At 41.0% G+C, this 15,260-nt stretch overlaps 1 protein-coding gene across 17 annotated transcripts in view; it reads right to left on the bottom strand.

Moving 5' to 3' along the window:
• Positions 1 to 15,260, bottom strand: part of LIMCH1 (LIM and calponin homology domains 1) — a 341,748-nt gene that overhangs the window by 105,404 nt on the left and 221,084 nt on the right. The window contains exon 1 of one of the 17 annotated variants that reach the window (XM_009206737.4): positions 53 to 3,722. The exons of the other annotated variants lie outside the window; for them this stretch is intronic. The gene's annotated coding sequence lies outside the window, so the exon portion shown is untranslated. Of the gene's footprint in view, positions 1 to 52; positions 3,723 to 15,260 lie in introns of those variants that run through there. 17 annotated transcript variants of the gene reach the window in all.

The raw sequence follows: 15,260 nt of genomic DNA on the forward strand, positions 1-15,260 counted from the left end.
TTCCCCAGATGTTAAAAATCTAAGTCTGAAAAGTGCCAATTCTTTTTCCCACCTCTCCAAGTTTCCAGGTGCCTTATTCTGAATTCAGCCTTCCTGAAATTTCCATTTTAGTTTTTTTCTTCTTGTCTCTTCTCTTTCTCTATGATGTTCTTCTTCCTCCTTGCCACCCACCAGCAAACAAACACACATAAATATGCACTCTCTTAACTTACTTGGCTCTGTGACTCTCAAATTCTCCACTGACTCTAGCCTTGAACAATCTTGAGGATACCACATTCAAAAACATGTGCACCTCTCACGTACAATTCTACCATTCAGGAACAGTAAACAAACCCTTTAACTACCCAATGAGGCAACTCCAAACCAAAGAGTGACTAGTACAGAGCCAGGTGAGTCTTCACTTGAGAGTGCAAGTATCCACTGATTGGTCTTTAAGCTCTGAGTGCTTTCTGCCCAGAGGAAAGCAAAGGAAGTGTTGACACTCTCTGGGAATCATTTGACATCACAATAAAGGACAAGACCTGTGACCAGCATATAGTCTCCTAAGAGGTGCATGACTGTGACCCCCACAGATTCTCAACAGGGTGCTCCTCCTATGTGCATTGCAGACGCACAGACCCGCCCTTGAACACCATGCTATGTTCAGTACGCAGCCTGCAAACACAAAAGCTTTGTGCTGCCAGCCAGCCCAAACAATTTGGGCTAGAAGATTTAAATAACTGCAGGTCTGTTTCCAGCTTCTTGCTACAACCTAATGATGCTGGAGGGGAGCCAGGCCCTAGGCAGAAGAAAACCCAGAAGGAAGAGCCACCCAGCCAAGAGCTAGCAAGGGCAGCCACTGGAGCAAGCGAGAAGGGCTGTGCCTTCAATTACATAAAATGCATCCTGTGAATTCTCATCTGCCTTGCTGTTCACACTGAGATTTTTCCACATTTACAATTTCCAGCAAAGCCCACATCTTAGTGTGTTAACTTTGGAAGCCAAACACTAAAAGTGTCTCTATCCCAAGGGAAAAGAAGTACAAGACACTGCTTTACTATAATGGCTATATATTTAGCTCTTACTATCATGGAGCTAACAAACCCATACATCTTTGCAAGAAGTTTTTAAAGGACTCTTCAAAAAAAGTCAATGTCATGTAAAACAAAAATGGGCGATCAAAGCCATCATGACCAAATGCAATGCATGATCTTTGATTAGACCCCAGATCCCAGAGGAAAAACTAAGTGAGGGTGTAAAAGTCAAATTTAAATATGAACTGCACATTGGATGATATTGTTGAATGAATGTTAATTTTTTAGGTGTGATTATGATTTTGCATTTATATGAGAGACTGCCTTTATTTTTAAGCATCCATATGAATTATTTAGGGGTGAATTATCATAATGTCAGTAACATAATGTTCAAATGGTTCAAAAAAAAAGTATGCATGTGTATATATGTTCACACGTGTGGGGGAAGGGAGACAGAGAGAGAGGTTGCGACTATGTCTGCCTGTCTGTGAAGACAGAGATAAAGCACATAGTAAAATAGTAACAAGCAGTGAATCTAGATCAAGGGTCAGTCAACTTTTTCTATAAAGGGTCGGATAGTAAATCTTCTAGGCCTTGTGGGCCACATGGTGGTCTCTGTTAAAATAATTCAACACTGTTGTTGTAACCAGATCATATGTAAACAAACGTGTGTGTCTGTATTCTAACAAATTTTATTTACCAAGGCAGGCATTGGGTGGATTTGGCCCATAGGCCGTAGCTGGCTGACCCTGTATTCAGTTATTCACCATACCTTTCTTCGAATTTTTCTGTATGTTTGAGATTTTTCCCAAAAAAGTTTGTGAGAAAAGGTTCTTGAATTTCTAAAAGATAAATTGGACTAGGTAGGATTGTGACTTCATTAGTAAAAATCTATTCCACAAAATTCAAGGAAAAATGGTTGTCACCTCTGAGATGACCACCGCAAAGTCATGAGGTAAATCCTCAGGTGCTACTGATGGAAAGTCACCATTTCTGGCTAATTGGCAAGTAGTGCATGAGTCTCAATTCAACAGACAGACATAACATAAAGTTCCTCAAAGAGTCTATTTTGTACTAGACTAATATTAATATATGGATTTATACCACTGTTTATGTAACTTCCATACATTAAACCCTCCTTGTTCATGGGCCAGTGGTTTCTCATTTCATTGATTTGTGGGCTTGCCCTGTGTATAAAAACATTCCCCAAGGGCTATGGTAAGACCTGAGCTTGCTACCTTCCCAGGGCCTCTTACTCTAAAGACATCCTTGCAACTCACTCCCTTTCCTTTCTCACTCCAAAGGCAAGGTGAGGGTATAGCCCAGGATGGTCTCTACCCCAGAGTATAGCAAAGTTCCTGACATGTACCAAGTGCTCACTAAATACTTAAATAAACTCAATTCAATGTGCTACGTACTCTTCTAGGTATCTGTAACAATGAATAAAGCAGAATTCCTTAGTCTTCACAATCCATCAAATAACTGGAATTGTTCAAGATACACATAAATAGAGTTATGACATCAAATTAGAAAACAGAAGCAAGAGAAGAACAAATGTATCAAGGAACAGGGCACAAATAGCTTTTCCAGTTAGAAGCTTTTCCAGTAAGAAGCCTTGTCTGCTTCTTAGCTACGTGTCCTTGGGCATAGATCCTAACCTTTCTGATCCTCATATCCTCAGATTCCTAACTCGTAAGGTGGGGGATGCTATCGACCTGTAGGGATGTCATAATTAAAGAAAACATGCATTAAGAACACAGCTCAGTGTCTGGCACCTTCTGGGCACTCACTGTGTGGAAGTTTTTATTAAGACATTCTTGTTCACTCAGGCACGAAAGGACCATGGAAGATGCGATGATGAAAAACAGTTTATCCATCTATGAAAAACAGGCACACTGTGTAGGTATAGCACTTGCCAGTTACATAGGAGATGGCAAAGAAAAAAAAAAGACAGTTGCTGCTATTGTTACTCAGTTGTTATTAACCACCAGCTTGGCAGTTTTATACAAACAGCCTCAAATTTAGGGGCAGGCTACATACCAAAAGTCATTTGTAAGGTAGCTGCTTATAAGCCATCATTTGTAATTATCCCACAGATATAAATCCTTGCATGGTGGTTCTAAGTTCAGACCAGAAAAGCCTACTTCATCCAAAGTACACATGAAGAAGAGTAGGAATTACATGATGGAACCTAAAAGCTGGGCAGAACACTTCAGTGGGATATATGCATATTCAGAGATGCCAGGTGCACGTCTCCTCTGACAACAGTTGGATCAAGGATCCCAACAGCTACAGAAGAGGTTTCCTCAGCCCATGGCAGTGCTATCAGAGGGAGAAGGAGCAGGAGGAGGGGGCCTCATCCAGGCCCTTCTTCCTCTTTTCTTCCGAAGGCAAGCAAGAAGCTCCTTGCTACCTTTCTCTTTCTTCAGTTGTCATTTCCATCTGAAAAAAGGTTTCTCTCTTGCTTTCTGGCTCTGGGGCAGACACCCTGCATTTGGTAGTTCTCTATGGAAACCAGACAGGGAATGAGAAGCTCCCTTCTGTGCCCAACCTTCTTGGCTTTATTTCTTTTACCCCGTTAGGGAAAGATCAACATGATCATGGATTTGGGTTCACAGAAAATGAAGGGAGTGCTCATCTGGGTTTCAAATGAATCCAGACACCTTTACTGCCAGATATTTAAAATGCAATATATGAATAAAGCATCCATATAATTCTCAGTTTCTATAAATGAAAAGACTAGGTGGAAAATATTAAAATGTAAACTAGAATTACCTCTTTTGAAGTTCTCATTTTTATATATTTTCTACAAGAAATATTTGCCCTAAAAATCTTAATAAGGCCCAGGTGCAGTGGGTCACACTTGTATTGCCAGTGCTTTGAGAGGCAGAAGCAGGAGGATCCCTTGAGGCCAGAAGTTCAAGACCAGCCTGGGCAATAGAGCAAGACTCTCTCTATAAAATGTTTTTTAAAAAATTAGCTGGGCATGCTGGAGCATGCCTGTAGTCCCAGCTGCTCAGGAGGCTGGGGTGGGAGGATCACCTGAGCCCAGGAGGTAGAGGCTGCAGTGAGCTATGATCGCACCACTGCACTTCAGCCTAGGTAACAAAGCAAGACCTTGTCAAGCAAGCAAGCAGGCAAGCAAGCAAGAGAATGAGAAAAGAAAGAAGAAATTTTAATAAGGACTAGCATACCTCAGAAAGACTTTCAGATTTGCAAGTCTGTCACAGAAGACCCAGATCTTGTTAGGAAATCCACAACCAACAATAATGTTACTTTTCTATTCTACCTATAAGACTTGTTTTTCTTTTAAACATGGTTTTGGTTAGGTTTTCTACATTTGAAGCAAACTCCCTTTAACAGAAATGCAATTAAGAAACTCAGAACTTAAGGAATACATCACCAAAATATCTCTAGGAACTTACCCCGTAATTAATAGAATTTGGGGATTTCCTGTACCTGCCGTGTGTTCACAGTTGCTGCCTCAGCCTGTATGGGTAACAGTCACACTCCAGTGACTGGCTGATGTCCAACAACAATCAGCACTTGCCAGACTTTCAATGCATTTTTATTTGCCAGGAGCACTTAATGAGGATACCAGCTCTTCCACTGAGAGAAAAGAGCTACTCATTCTGCCTGGGGGAATTCTGGGGAGGTTTGACCCAGAAGGTGGCAGCTGGGTGGCTGCTTGAAGCAGAAGAAAACATTTTATGGATGGGAAATGAGCAGAAGCGCAGTGGATCACAGAAGAGAAAAGGGGAGGTGGGAGGGGAAGAGAACTATGAAAGGTGAGACAGAGGAGGGCTGTGAGTGTCCTGCTAAAGATCTGGGCTGTTCTTTGGGCAGTGGGGAAGCCAGACCAGTTCATGAGAACAGGAGTCCTGGGATCCTAGCTTTGTTTTGGGAAAAGATGTCAGGTGCAGTGGGAGAGAGCCAATGAGTGGAGGAGAGGGTCCATTTAAGATCCCAGGCCTGGCGTGGCCTGGTAGTTTGTGCCTGCAATTTCAGCACTTTAGGAGGCAGGCAGATCACTTGAGCCCAGAAGTTCGAGACCAGCCTGGGCAATGTGGCGAAACCTTATCTCTACAAAAATTTAAAAAATCAGATGGGACTGGTGGTGCACACCTGTAGTCCCAACTACTCAAGAGGCTGAGGTGGAAGGATGGCTTGAACCTGGGAGGCAGAAGTTGAAGTGAGCCGTGATTGGGCCACTACACTCCAGCCTCGGCAATAGAGCGAGACCCTGTCTCAAAAACAAAACAAAACAATTAATTAACTAATTTTAAAAGATTTCAGGGAGAGCTAAACCAGAGGGGGCAGATATGAACACCTCTCTTTGGATTGGCCATTGAGTGGATGTGGGGATAGAGGACAAGGGGAAAGATGGGGTTTCAGGTAATGCCATGGTTTTTAGCCATTGAGATCGTCCTAAGGAACAGGAGCAAGAGGTGATCTGTGAGGAAGGGAAATAAATTGGGAGCACTCTATATTTAGAGAGCCACAGCTCATCAGGGACTTATATTTGGGTTTGGAGTAGAGAAGCAAGGCCCCTGTAGAATATGTAGGTTTGGGAATCACCAACCCAGGAACACAGGAGAAGCCAAGGGAAAGCAGGATATTTCCTGGGAGAGGTCAGACATGGGACGAGCAAGGCTAACCCAGAGACATCATCCACATGTAAAGGACAGTTAGAGGAGGATGAGTTCATCATGCCTGAAGAGGAGCAAACACAAGGAGGAGGAGAACCAGGGAAGACAGTGCCAGGGAAGCCAGCCCAGAGCACTGTTTCAGGAAGCACTGTGTGTCTGGAGTCAAATGTCACACCACCACACTGAGGATCCCAGCTCTGCCCCCTAACCCTTCTCTGTCCCAGGTTTCTCTTCTAAAAGCCTATGTCCTTATGAGTCCTATAGAACCTGTTACCCACAACATTTCTGATCACATCTCCGAGGCTCCCCTACCTACCACCCCCGATGCGGCTTCAACCAGGCACCTGCTCACGGGTCCTCAGACATGCCAGGTGAGCTCCTGCCAGGGCCTTTGCAGTGCTCTCTTGCTCTCTTTTAACCTAGATATCACCTAGAACAACAATAACTGGGGCATAAGAAGTAAATGCTCCTCCTCTTTGACCTTAGTCCCTCTTCTTCTAGGATTCTCATTCTTTCTCTCCTATAACACCTGCTCTTTCATTTCCAGACTTTGCTCTTTTCTCTCAGTCCATTTCTCTCTCCCCTTGTTGCCTTATTTCCTTCGTGATCCAGTCTAGGCCACTGCCTGGAGCTTCAGCATCCCCACCTCTTTGTCATTCTATAAGAGAACAAGGACTAGGAGGAGGAAATAACACAGATGGAACAGTTAGCCTGGGACAGTGAGCCTTGGCATCGAAACCAGCCATCTCTTGCCTCCACTGGAAGAAGGATCAGCTGTGTGTCTATATGGAGGGACATCAGCAGGGATAACACTCCCGGCCCCTCCCTCCTCCTTTCCTAAGCTGGTTTGGGAGAAGAAATGGGACATTCCTGCTCAGCCATTTGCATTTCCTGAGACAAGCTCTTGGTCTCTGCCGTGTGGTAAGGGGCCTCTCTCTGGGGAGGCCTGTGGTTGCCCAGCTGTGCCAGAAATGGGTGGATACATTCATTTAATTCAGGATTGAGGATTAGCAAACCCACTTTGTTGAAGCGCTAAACTCATGTTCTCCAGTTTGTTCCATGAGAAGTCAAGATGATACTGTGATCTTTGTCTGATTCCCATGTTTATGTCTCAGCTGGAAGAGGAAGAGAGGAATATTATTTATCACCCTAAGTCTCTAATGCTTGACTCGCAGTGCTACTGGACATAATGCTGCCATGATTGGGCCTGGAACTGCCACAAATTTATGAGCTCCCACATCAGTAGGCTCCTGGATCCACTTGTTAATCCTTCCAGGCATTCTTGGTCAGCCCCCTCTTCCAATCTTGGAAGAAGTGTGAACAAGCCTCCTCTACTTCCTTCCACCTCTCTGCCATGCCTTCACCTTCTTCTCGCTCACAGATGTCATTAGCCCTCAAGAGTTAAATCCCCTTCACTTCACCCATCCCATATTCTATATCTAAAAATGATTTTTTAAAAAGAATATAAAGTTGGATATTTTACGGTATTTTGAAATAATCTGTTACTGTTTTTTCAACAATGGGAGCAAAGTGTGAGTCTGGGTTAGAATGATGATGAGTCAGCACTTAGGCTATGTTAACTTTAACTTTTAAAGCTTACTCAAAGCTATCAACGGCATACTTGCTGTTTGAAAGGTAGTATATTAAGTGTTTTGAGCAGGAAGGGGTCATGATAAGAGACTCTTATTTGCAAGTGAGAGAAATCCAGACGTAAATAGGCATATATTGGATTACAGAGTCCAGTATGACCCAGCAGGGCGCAGGGTGGGGATGCAGCTGACTCACTGAAACAGCTAGAAACCAAGGCCTCAGGTACTGGGGACCTGGACTTACTTCATCTCTTGTCTGCCCACTCTAAATGTTGGCTTATTGGCTCTTGCTGTTCATGAGTTTCTTCCACATGAACCTCTAGTTCCCAAGTGTCATACATGAAGGCTGGCGCCCCCCCAGAGGACTGACTCTCTTCTCACTTGCGGTTTGAAAAACATCCCAGGAAAAGACCCATATTGACCTGTCTAGGGTCAAGTTCCCTCCAATAGTAGCTAATGAAAGAGGATAGAAAAGACTGTGAATCCTTGGTCAGGGAGGAATAGAGAAGGAATAGTTTCCAAAAGAAGGAAAATGAGACTCCCTAGGGCAGACAAAACTATCAATACTGGCTGCACTCACAAAAGTGGATCAGATGTGGATTTTTCTTTCGGAGTTTTAGAGTAGAATGTGAATTACTACTATCATTTTTAGCATACAAAGTGATCAAATTTGGTTTTGCTTTAAAGATATTCTTTTGGAACTATGCACTAAGCTGTAATGCTGCTTCCATTTGCTGAAGTTAACAGTCCTGATGTCAAAGAGGACCAACTACAAAATGAAGTGAGCATACATTACTTAATTAACTCTGCTTGGAAGAGCTTTGGAAGCACAATTCCTTGCCAGCATAGCATATATTAGTTATTTTTTCCTCATAGGACAGTTAGGGAAATAGAGTGCCCAACCCCAAAGACTCTGTTGGCTTTTGCACCCTGATTTTATCTCTATCTGGATTCCAGACTCATGACCATCCAAACAGCAGCTGTATCACCTCTCAAGGACTTGACATTCAAGCTCACTTGAGGGGCAATACCACAGTGCAGCCTATCAGGAAAACTGTCTGGATTCCAAGGAATCTATCCCTCCAAAAAATTACTGAACTATTCCCCAGGCTACTTAAACTAACCTTAAAACCCAACATATACATTAGTATATTATATGGCCAGATTGTTTTCCAACATAATTCACTAGTTGCATTTTGGGAATTGAATGAAAAATATCTTCACTTATTTTAGAATAAAACTGCTTTAACTATCTATCATATGCCATTAAACAGTTCCCATATATTTGACATGTAAAATGTGACTTGAGAGCAGTGATAAACTGTGGTCTGTGGATTGCTATGGGTTTGGTACTGGTCCATGATGAAATAACTGCAGAATTGAAAGTAAGCATTTAGGCAAGGCACAGTGCTCATGCCTATAATCCTAGCACTTTGGGAGGCCAAAGCAGGTGGATCACTTGAGCCCAGGGGTTTGAGAGCAGTGCGGGCAACATGATGCTATCTCATCTCTACAAAAAAATACAAAAATTAGCCAGGCATGGTGACATGTGCCTATAGTCCCAGCTACTTGGGAGACTGAGGTGGGAGGATTGATGGAGCCCAGGAGGTTGAGGATGTAGTGAGCTGAGATCATGCCACTGCACTCTAGCCTAGGCGACAGAGTGAGACCCTGTGTCAAAAAGGGAAGGAGAGGGGAGGGGAGAGGAGGGGAGGGGAGAGGAGGGGAGGGGAGAGGAGGGGAGGGGAGAGGAGGGGAGGGGAGAGGAGGGGAGGGGAGGGTAGTGGAGGGAAAGGAAGGGGAGTGGAGGGGAGGGGAGGGAAAGGAAGGGAAAGGAGAAGAGAAGAGAAAAGAGAAGAGAAGCTAAGCAAAGCATTTAAAAACTTTTATAACAATTTGGTGTTCTACTCACATCCAACTGTGTGATCAATGAACTCATTTCATTGAACAAGGAGTATACCATTTTGGATTGTCTCCAACCCACATGAGTCATATATTGTGCTGAACTGTGTAATCAATGGTAGTAGAATCACGTATCAGTCTGAGTTGGGTTGGAAGTTAACAACAATAACAAAAGGCAAATCAAACACAATGAGATATCGCTTCACACTCATTAGAATGGCTATTTTTAAAAAGACAGAAAATATCAAGTGTTGATGAGAATATAGAGAAACTAGAACCACTGTGCATTGCTGCTGAGAATGTAAAATGGTGTAACTGCTATGGAAAACAGTTTGATGTTTCCTCAAAAAGTTAAACATGGGATTACAATATAATCCAGCAATCCCACTTTTAGGTATATGCCCAAAATAACTGAAAGCGGAGACTCAAATAGACACTCGCACACTAAAGTTTATAACGGCCAAAATGTGGAAACAACCCAAATGTTCATCAGCAGATGAACAGATAAACAAAATGTGGTCTATACATACAATGGAATAGTATTTAGCCTTATAAAGGGATGACATTCTGACATATGCTACAGTGTAAATAAATCTGGAAGACATTATGCTAAGTGAAATAAGCCAGACACAAAAGGACAGATACTGCAGGATTCCACTTATACATGAGGTACTTAGAGTAGTCAAATTCATACAGACAGAAGGTAAAATAGAGGTTACCAGGGTCTCAGGTAAGGGTAGGGGATAATGGGTAGTTGTTGTTTAATGAGTAAAAAGTTTTAGTTTGTGATGATGAAAAAGTTCTCAAAATAGTGCTATAGACCGAATGTTTGTGCCCATCAATGTGATGGTATTTGGAAGTGGAGTGTTAGGAAGTGATTAAGTCACGAGGGTGAGCCCTCACAAATGGGATTACTGATCTTTTAAAAGAGACCCCAGAGAGCATCCTTGCCCTTTCCACCATGGAAGGACATAGAAAGAACATGGTCATCTATGAACCAGGAAACAGGTCCTCACCAGATGCCAAATCTGCCAGTGCCTTGACCTTGGACTTCCCAGCCTCCAGAACTGTGAGAAATAAAGTCCTGTTGTTTATAAGCCATTATAATCTATTTTGTTATAGCAGCCTGAACAAAGACAAATGGATACAGGTGACGATTGCATAACACTGTGAATATAACTTACTAAGCTGTACACCTAAAAATGGTTAAAATGGTAAATTTTGTTAGGTATAAAAAATGCAAACAAACAAAAAAACAAAAAACCAGCAATAAACACATCACAGAGTCCTAGAGGATATGTCCCAGGAGATTCTGGATCAAATAAAGTTTGGAAAATGCTGCATAAAATATTCCCCACTTGGAGTTCATAATGTTTAGACTAACAGTTCTGAGAAATTCTTACTAAGAGACTCTTAGTTTTAACTCAGCTTTTCCTAAACTTATTGGACTTCAGAATCCCTTTTTCCATCATACACCTTTTAATAGCTCACAAAGCACAGTTTAAGAAATGCTGAGCCAGATGAACTACTGAAACACAGTTTATATTTTCACACCATATTCAAATAGGAGTCAAATAGTCATCACACTTTGGCTGTGGCTCATCATCTAAAACTGTCAACTTTCAATCCATTCCTACACTGGCAATGCCAACCCCCAAGACACGTGAGACAAATAGGAGTCAAACATCAAGGTCTGATTAATCTCTGCATACTTCAATATTTGCAACAAAGGATATATTCCACACTTGTCTCTATAGAGCTGCAGGTTAAGACAATGATTTACTAGTTAGGGGTGACCCCAGGAACAAAGTATTTCATAGTCCAGGTCAGACATGTGGATGACATTAGGAAAAGAAACAGGCATATAGAGGTCAAATGAGTGTGAGAGCAAAGAGCCATGTGATGAGATCTAAACACCATTACCCCTATCATATTTACAGGTCACAACATTCCTACTGAGAAGGCTAAAAAGTCAGCCAGAAAGGAAACACCACAAAATAAAAAATAAAAAAAAAACCCTGAAGTAATTTCGGTATTTGGAAAGTTCAGCTGGAGAAAAGTCCACCTGAAATATTCTGCTGATATTAAAATGTGTATGAAAAGGGAGAAGAGATACATAGGGTATGAATTCAAAGCAAAAAAAAAAAAAAACAACAAACAAACAAACCAAAAAAAAAAACAGAGAGAGAGAGAAATCGGGTGGAAATATCACCACCACTCCTTTTATGTTTTCAAGTTTATCAGGTGTTTAACCTAAGTTGGGGCTGCCTTTACTATTCCAATTTTTGTCCATGTAATTCAAAAAAGGTGTGGAGAAAAGCCTGTCTTCATATAACTCTAGATTCTCAATGTTGTAATCATGCACAAGTGGAAACCACATTTCATCTTCAAGGAATGTTGAAAAAAAAAGTATATTCAAAATAACAAATTTTCCATGGATACTGACTTCCTCTTTCCAACTTAGTGTTTGACCTAATTTATACAGTAAATCTAATGGAGGAAGTTATCTCTCCCAAATAGCACCTAGCACATTCTTGGCAACTAAAATGAGTTAACACATTGCATATGCTGTTCCTGTTCACAAAACAAGATATCTGAGAAAAAGGTCACCATGGAGGGGGAAGAGAAGAGAAGGGTGAACATAAAGAATGTTGAGAGCCACCAATGTGACTGCAGAGGACCCTTTCCTAAGCACTCAGGTTTGGGAAGATATAGGTAGGGTTTCCTAAGGACAAGAAGTACTAAGGCTGTATAAGATGTGTGGGGCTTTGCAATTTCTTCCACATTTAGTTCTCACAACCTAGCCCTAAGTATGCCTACCTCACAGACGTAGAGAAAGATGTTTAAAATAAGTTCCATACAGTTATTGTTTGATAGGAACAGAGTTTCAGTTTGAGATGATGAAAAGTTACAAGGGATGGATGGTGGTGATGCTTGCACAGCAATGCAAATGTATTAACAGCATTGAACTGTCCACTTAAAATGATTAAAATGGTAAATTTTGTTATGCACATTTTACCACAATAAAATAAATTTCAGTAATGTCCCAAGAGCACACAACACACCCATGACAAAGCTAACAGGTATGCCAGTTTGATTCAAAAGCCATACGTAGCCTTTCCCTCTAACTTATAAAAATACTGCTGAAGATGATGATAATGATAATTATAAATATCAACATCAGGATCATCATCATTACTGACTTATTGAGTGCATTCCATGTGTCAGACACTGTTCTAAGCAATTTATGTATATTTACATACTAAAGCTTCATGTCAACCCTATGAGGTAGATACTATTATTATTCCCATTTTCCAGATGAGAAAGTGAACTACAGAGACATAATGTAATGTGCTCAAGGGCACACACATAAATGGCTGAACCAACATAAATGGTTGAATCAAATCCAGGCCGTCGGACTCCAGAGCCCCTACCCCTTATCACTACACTGCATTGCCTCCTGGTCTATAAATTTAGGCATATAGCATATAAAGACATAAACCTCACTAGCCTGAATATGATGCCCAAACCAAGCATGTCAATAGGTTATAAATAATGTTTAGATGGGCTAATAAAAGTGAGTTGCCACCTACTCTCTCAGGAGGATATTCCAAAGACCTGCTTCAGTACCACCTTCCATCTACTTTTCTGTATGTGCCTATGGATCACTATTCCTTGGCACCACCTGAACCATGGTGGTAGGAACAACATACACATGCAGTTCTAGGTTATAGTTAAAGCCTGTGACTTAGTTTTCCATTATTCCATGAGTTATCATGCAGGAATTCACACTCATGCATGTACCACCTATTTTAGGACTAGCACTATGGCCAGCACACTACACATTTTAAGCAAGTGTTTTTTTAATTCACTTGGAAGAGTTTAAATAACATATTCATTGCAGTATTATTAGCAATAGCCAAAAAATGGAAACAACCTACATGTCCTTCAATGGATGAATAGAGAAAGAAAATCTGACATACATATTTACAATGGACTATTAGCCATAAAAAAGAAGGAAATCCTGTTATTTGTGAGAACATGGATGAACTTTGGAGGACATTATGCCAAGTGAAATAAGCCAGACTCAAAGATAAATTCTGTATGATCTCACTTGCGGATTTTTTTTTTTTTTTTTGAGACGGAGTCTTGCTCTGTTGCCCAGGCTGGAGTGCAGTGGTGTTATCTCAGCTCACCGCAATCTCTGCCTCCTGGGTTCAAATAATTTTCCTGCCTCAGCCTCCTGAGTAGCTGGGACTACAGGCGCATGCCACCACAACCAGCTAATTTTTGTGCTTTTTAGTAGAGACAGGGTTTCACCATGTTGGCCAGGATGGTCTTGATCTCTTGACCTCGTGATCTGCCCGCCTTGGCCTCCCAAAGTGCTGGGATTACAGGTGTGAGCCACCATGCCTGGCCATCACTTGTGGAATTTAAAGTCACTGAACTCACAGAAGCAGAGAGTAGAACTGGGGTGGCCAGAGGCTGTGGGAAATAGGGAGATGTTGGTCAAAAGGGTATAATCAGTAATAAGATGTATACATTCTGATGATATGATGTGCAGGATGGTGACTATAGTTAATAACACTGTATTGTATACTTGAAATTTGCTAGGAGAGTAGATCTTAAGTGTTCTCACTGCACTTGCAGTAATGGATGTGTTAATTAGCTCGATTGTGGTAGTCATTTCACAGTGTACACATATCTCAAATCATGATGTTGCACACCTTAAATATATACAAATTTTGTCTGACAACTATCCCTCAATAAAGCTAGAACACAGATACATGATTGACAGATAGATAGATAGATAGATAGATAGATAGATAGATAGATAGACAGACAGACAGACAGACACAGTTTTCCTGTCTTTAAAGGTTAGCTCTGTAACCATCTGGCTCTGGAATCCTTTTGAATGTTAACTCTTTGACTACCTTTCCAGCATCTTCTACAGTAATTGATATAGTCAAGGTTTCTACTTCTGGGATCAATTTTGATCATTTATATTTTGCTGAAAAATCACCCTTTTTTGCTGGTTTTCAAACCTCTTACCATGAGTTTGTTTATACAAGTCTCCAAATGATTTTAATTTATCTTCTATTTATTGGTTTGCCATTTATTTTCTTTGCCTTTACTTTGTACTCTTTTGCTATCTTATTTTCCCTTAATTGGGCTTTCAACGGATTTATCTATTTTACTGGTCTTTCCAAAGAACCAGCTTTTGGATTTATTTATGCATTATTCTATCCCTTTACTTTCAGCTTTTATCTTTATTAATTCCTTCTTCCCAGTTTTTTAGGATTATTTTGTTTCTCTTTCTTAAGCTGAGTAATTACTTGTCCTATTTTTTCTTTTTATTCTAAGAGGAATAAAATATTTCCTCTGAGTATAGCTTTTACTGTGCTTAGAAGTTTTGACAATAAAATATTCTTTTTTCTTTCTTCTCTGATAACTTTCACTTCCAATGAAAATGAAAGTGATGTCATTTTTTTTGGTTTTCTTTTTGATTCCAGGGTTATCAGTGAATGTGTTTCATAATTTGCAAGTGGGTAAAAATTTTTTAATTGCCTTCTTGTTATTATTTCTATACCCATTGCATCATGATCAGATAGTGTGACCTGTTAAATATCTCCATTTTCTTTGAGCTTTTGAAGGATTTCTTTGTGGCCAAGTACATGATTCAGGGGAAGGAGTGACAGTAAATGGAACATGGACATTTAACTGTCTATTTTTATATGCTGACTATGATCTTTGAAAATTGATATGAAACACATTCACTTAAGGATTGTTCTATAGGACACCTCACATGATGTGGTGAGAAAACACATGAGATTTGGAATTTTAAAATCCTGTCTCCTCCATGCATAGGCCTGGAACTCAGTTACCTTGTGTGTCAAATGTAAATTGTGCCTGCCTGCCTTACCACGTTACTAGTGAAAATTAAAAGAGCTTGGTGGTGCCCTCCCCAAAGGCTGTGCCTCCCCAAAGTCCCAGTTCACTACTGAAATACTGCCCTTAAAAAGCAGCTCCTCTGCAGCCCTGGTAAGCAACAGAAAAGCCTCCAAATGGAGACTGGGTCTTGTCAGGCACCACAGACCATGAAGTAC

The sequence above is a fragment of the Papio anubis genome, chromosome 3 (genome assembly GCF_008728515.1).
Source record: "Papio anubis isolate 15944 chromosome 3, Panubis1.0, whole genome shotgun sequence".
Lineage (NCBI taxonomy): Eukaryota > Metazoa > Chordata > Mammalia > Primates > Cercopithecidae > Papio > Papio anubis.